The following is a 6,445-nucleotide window of genomic DNA, read 5'->3' as shown; positions in this document are numbered from 1 at the left end:
ATTCATGCTCCTTTTGAACTTGTTGGTCATGAGCTTAGCAAATTCATCTACCATGCCTTGATTAGTCAACCCAAAAATGATGTCATCCACATATATTTGTACCATCATGAGATGATCACCATTTTCTTTTCTGAATAGTGTGAGATCAATCACTCCTCTCTTGTACCCGGATGAAACAAGGAATTCAGAAAGTGTTTCATACCAAGCTCTTGGGGCTTGTTTCAAACCATAAACTGCTTTTTCAAGCTTGTAGCAGTGGTCTGGAAATTCAACATTTTCAAAACCTGGAGGTTGCTGAAGATAAACCTCTTCTTTTAGTTCCCCATTGAGAAAAGCACTCTTAACGTCCATCTGGTGTACCTTGACATTTTTGTGAGCTTCGTATGCTAGAAAGATCTGGATGGCTTCCATGCGGGCTATCGGAGCATACGTTTCATCATAGTCAATGCCTTCCAATTGACTATAGCCCTTTGCAACTAGTCTTGCCTTATTCCTGATGACAACACCAGATTCATCTAGCTTGTTCTTGAAAACCCATCTTGTACCAACAATAGTATGACCTTGTGGAAGGGGAACAAGTTATCACACTTTGTTTCTTTCAAATTCTTCTAGTTCTTCTTGAATTGCGGCTATCCATTCCGGTTCAAGCAATGCTTCTTTGATCATTCTAGGTTCTACCGCGGACATGAAAGCTACGTAGTGGCAGTGATCAGATAAGTCTTTGGAAGATCGGGTCTGGATACCTGCGGATGGGTTGCCAATAATTTGACCTGGTGGGTGGTCTTTCGTCCATACATGAAGATGTGGCAGCAGATGATCAGCAGTTGCGGTGGAAGGAATATCTTGGATGTCAGAAGAAGCTTCGGTTGGAAAAGGCAGTTCCCCTTGAATTTGAGAGCATCCTACTGAATCATCTTGATCTATTGGAGCAAAATTTTCTTGAGTAGGGAGAGGTTGAGGTTCCCCCTGGATTGCGGACGGGAGTTCCTCTAGAACCCGAGAAGGTTCCCCCTGGACTGTAGATGGGAGAGTGACAATTCTTGGATCGATTCTAGTGTCAATATTCTCTATGAATTCATTATCCGAATCTGAAGGTTTGTTTGATGGTAAAGCTACGCTTCGGGTAGGAATGTAAGGAGCATCAAGTACTGGAACCTCATCGGTTGTGACGAGATCCGAAGCAGAGCTTTCCTCCTCAACCGGAGAGGTGGAAGTATTGAGTGATATTACTTCAGATAGAGATGGACCAGATACATCGGCATGTTGTTGTTGAGTTGCGGGTGATTCTAGAACTTCGGATAGTTTTGCCGTTTCAATAGGATCAAAAAGATCATCATAGTTGACTTCAACTAGATTCAAAGATCTGGAAGCGGCTGGAATGTCACATTCCATGATAGTAGTGGTTTCGGTGGACGGAGGTGCGTTGCGGATGTGAGAATCATCAAATTTCTCATCAAAGCTTTCAATGATAAACCTTGTTCGTCTGATGAGAACTCGATATGCAACCTTGTTAGTGGAATAACCAAGGAAGATACCTTCGTCATATTTTGGTGCAAACTTGTTGATTTGGTCTCTATTGTTGATCACGAAGCATCTACATCCAAAGATATGAAAGAAAAGAACATTGGGTTTGCGATTGTTGAGACCTTCATATGGTGTTTTATTGAGACGCTTGCACACGATACTTTGGTTTTGAACAAAGCATGCGGTTGCTACTGCTTCAACCCAGAAGTAGAGAGGAAGTTGGGCGAAGTTAAGCATTGATCTGGCTGCTTCAACGAGTGTGCAGTTCTTTCTTTCTACTACACCATTTTGTTGTGGTGTATATGGTGCGGAGAAGTTGTGAGATATACCTTTGGAAACCAGGAAACTGTTGAGAAGATGATTAGTGAATTCGGTTCCATTATCACTGCGGATGCGTCTAACTGGAAGCTTGATTTGAAGTTCGATTTCTTTGATGAAGTTGATGAAGATCTGTGGTGTCTCTGATTTGAGTCTAAGAAAGAAGACTCATGTGAAGCGTGTGTAGTCATCAATAATAACCAGTATATACTTTTTGTAGTGGGGACTGACTACGGTTGAGGGACCACAGAGATCAATGTGTAGTAGCTCTAGTGGTTCAGAGATAGAAGAATCAATTATCAGAGGGTGGCTTGCTTTTGATTGTTTACCGCATTCACAAGCTGGACAAAGAGTATCGTTGCTGAATTTGAGAATGGGGAGACTGCGGACTAGCTCTCCAGTGACTAGGTTGTTGATGTACCGAAAGTTGAGATGAGCTAGCTTGCGATGCCACAGCCAGCTGACTTCGGAAACGGCTTTGGAAAGAAAACACAGCTGCGGTTTACCAATGATGAGAGAAACATCCAGAGGATACATCGTGCCTTCGGAGCGAGATTTGATTAAGCAAGTGCTTCGATCACCCGCCATTATGTAATAGAATTGATCGTCAAATTCAACACGATGTCCTGCTTTACATAGTTGGCCAACACTGATGAGATTGTGTTTAAGGCTTTCTACATAAGCAACCTTCTGAATGGAAAAGTTCCCCGTAGTGAGAACACCGTAACCTCGGATGACACCGTTTGCATTGTTGCCAAACGTGACATTTCCACCATTGCATATAGGCCTGAAATCCTGAAGGTACTCTAACCTTCCGGTCATGTGCAAGGAGCAGGCACTGTCAATTAACCATTCTTCTTCTTGTTCCTCCTTTCACAAAGCCTGAGAATTACACGGTTAGTTTAGGCATCCAAACAAGTTTGGAGCCAGGGACAATTGATGTATTTTTGAATGATGCATAGTCTGAGGTTGCATGGACAGGTCTTTTGTCAACTTTTAGACCTAGTCCTGGGTGTTTGTTCAGATTTGGATTGTTGCGAGTTTTTTGAAAAATACGAGGTTTATGACTTTGATTTGACTTGACATGAGATAAAACCTTTGGACAGTTGCACTGACATCTATAAAAAGAGAGTTTGTCATCGAATCTAACATTATGCTTGGTCAGCGGTTTATAGAGTGAATTGGACTTGGTACTGGTTCAAGGTGTGTAAGTTCTGAAAAGTTTGACAGGCATGTTGTTTGGTTTCTGAAAAGTTTGTTTTGAACGAGGTTTAGCACGTGTAAATCTTTGAGTCCCTTTAGGCGGATTTGGTAAGAGACCCTTCCATTTGTTGAAAGTTTGATGTGATTTTAAAAGTGTTGGAGTGGGTAAAATTCCTTTCCAATTAGGGTGATTTGAGGAATAGACCTGAAAAACGTAGTTTCTTACAAGTTTGACACCTTTTTGGGTTGTGTCAGAAGTAGCAGGAATGACTTTTAAAACTGAACTTCCCTTTTTGATTTTTTCCATGAAAGAAGAGTTTTTTGAAAGGCAGTTTGTGAAAACAAATTTTTCTGGACTCTTAGATTTTGGAATTCTCACATGTGTCTTATTTTTTTGAAAAACTTTGTCTGCTTGTGCCTCGAGATCTAATTTCTTCTTTGAAAGCCCTTTTTGCCAAAAATTTTGGTGAACCGCAGTCATTGTTATTCAACTGCGGTTTCCTGGAATTTTTCGAATGATTTTGAAAACGTGGGCTTGAATCATCAGAACTTGAGGGTTCTGGAATTTGAGAGCATTGGCCTACTTCGAAATTTTCTATAGGTAACTCATGAAATATTGGCTGAAGAGTTGTGGTACCTTGAACTGATGGTTTGGGTAGAGATGATTTGACTACCACAGAGTAGGTTTTAGATGAAACTGTGGTGGAACACTTCTGGGACATTTGACTACAATGTGGGACACTGTGATCTGAGGACAAAGATGGTAAGTCCTTTGAGACTTCGGGGCTTTCAAAAACAATTTCTTCATCAATTATGGATGAAGTTTGAGAATTTGACTAGATGGTGCCACTGATAGGAATTTGATCACATGTGTGACCAGAAGCCTCAGACACAATTTCCTCAATGACACAATTATTGCTTAAATTGTGTAGTCTACCGAAGTGAGTTTTGATATCTTCGGGAGAAGTCTTGTCATTGACAGGGAAATGAAATTCTCTATCAGGAGGGACATACAATCTGTCTTTGTTGATCCGGGGTGAGGAATCCATTACGGTAGGATACCCATTTGACCAACCCCAATTATATGTATTGTCCACGGTTCCATTGTTTACCAAATTTTCAATAGTCGCACTTTCATTAAACAATTTTTCAATTAAGATATTTAATCGTACAATTTCTCTCTGAGCTAAATCTCTCTGATTCAAAGCTATCTCTAATTGGGTTTCATTTAACATTCTAGCATCTTTTTCTAACTCTAAATCCTTCTCTAACATTGCCATCTTAAGTCTCTTGTTATTTAGTCGTCCTCTCACATGGAACATCTCTTGGGACGTAATGTTCTTCTCATCTAAGGCTTTGTTATAGTCTGTAAGGACGGCAGCACAAGTGTCATTAAGATCATCTATGTAGGGTTGACAGTCATGCATACTATAATTTAAAGTTTGGATCATGAGTTTTACCTGTTCAACGATGCTTAGAGTCCCATCCTTTGCCATGTAGCAGTAGTTTTTGTTCGTCAATGTTGACCCATTATTATCCATAGTGGCCAACATGCAGATTTTCCCTTTTCCTTTAACACTGCTGATGGTCTCTTCTTCATCTCCTGATGACCAAACTTGATGGTCTCTTTTAACATGGGCCACATATGCCCTTGCCTTTTCTTTTTCTTCCAACTCTTGAGCCATTCTAAGATAGAATGCTCTGTCATTGACTACATTGGCCTTACAATCTTTTGCGAAGTGATTTTCTTTATTGCATTTGTGACAAATCACAACATCTGTCTTATCTTCTGATTGAGTACTGGAGTCAGTGGTCTGAGAAGACTGTGGTACCTCCATTGGTTGGTTGTTCTGAGGTCCTTTGGGATATCGAGAATGGTTGTTCTGAGAACCGAAGTTACGGTTGAATGGAGGTTTGTTGAATTGTTGATTCTTGCGGAAAGAAGAAGGTGGTATGCGGTTGAACTGTTGGCTAACCAGAGCAATAGCCTTCTGAAATTCTTCTTCAGCATCATACTCAGAATCCGCTTCGTATGACTGCGGTGGGGTGTCATACGATGATGAGTAGGGTGAATGCGGTGGAGCTTGTGATATGAGAGCAAGCGGTCCTCCGAAGTCAGCACAGTCTTTGAGTACAGTGGATTCTTGCGCTTGGAGCTCTCCATAGAGCTTGTAGAGTGATAAAGAGTGAATCTTCCCGTTGCCTTGGACTATCATCTTAGCCGTGGTCCAATGTCTTCCTAAACTATTAAGGAACTAAAGATTGGTTTCATGGTTGCAGCGGATGGTACCAGCATTTGATAACGTTGTGACTATCCGGTTGAACCTCTTGAAGGAGTCTTCCAAACTTTCACCAGTATGAGCTTTGAAGTTGTTGAAGTCGTTGAGTGCGGTAGTGAGCTTCTTGTCTTGTGCTTGTTCTGAACCTTCGTACAGGTTCTTGAGTACATCCCAGATCTCTTTTGCAGACTTGCAGTTTATGATAATATCAAAGTTGTCAGGAGCAACACCACAAGAAATTTCATAAAAAGCAACAACATCATTTTCCATTTTATCGAGATCATCCTTGGTGGGACAGCTCATGGTTGGTTGACCTCCTCCTAGCCTGGTTGCAGCGCCGTCAGTTTGGACTGGTGTAAGGACCAGAACATGTGGTCCTTCTTCCACGGATCGCCACACATCTCTTCCCAGTCTTCTTAAGTACCTCTCCATTCTTTGTGACCAGTGATGATATTCATTAGCTACCAGTATTAGAGCTCAGTTAGAACCACCACACTATTTGAGACATTCAAAGATAACGATTGTGCCATTTGATTTTTTTTTGTTTTTTTTTTTTGTTTTAGAAATCAGCTTTAGTGGTATAGAAGGCCTTATGAAAAATCAGAGTTCCGATATTCAAAAAGCAACCACTTTGGCTATGATACCAATTGTTGAGAGAAGAACTTGGAGACACACTTGAACAAACGTTAGAACAAGTATATTACGGAATAGTTAATATCAAAGGATCATAAAGCTCAACAATAATATAGTTAGATAGTTAGTTGCGGAAAGTAAAGAAATATAAATGACAACAGTTTTTATATCAAGAATACACTTAAGCTGATTCGTAACAAGGAATGCATTCACTCGAGTTAATAAGGAAGATCAAGCTTAGTGATTAAGTCTAAAAGACTTGCTCCGTAGAGAGGTTATAGTTAGATATGTTTCAGTAGCAATTTAGAGTAAGAAGAATAGAAAGATAGAGAAATGAAGAAGATAACTTAGAAATATATTCAGAATAATTCATAAGTTATCAGAGATGAGTAGTACAGAGGTAGTAGAGAGAATTTCAAGAGTAAAAGAAGTGAAGTATCTAATACAAAGGAATGAGTCTCTATTTATAGAGACTTAGAACTAGACTA

Source organism: Lactuca sativa, chromosome 3 (genome assembly GCF_002870075.4).
Source record: "Lactuca sativa cultivar Salinas chromosome 3, Lsat_Salinas_v11, whole genome shotgun sequence".
NCBI classification, from domain to species: Eukaryota; Viridiplantae; Streptophyta; class Magnoliopsida; order Asterales; family Asteraceae; genus Lactuca; species Lactuca sativa.
This window is presented reverse-complemented; position numbering follows the sequence as displayed.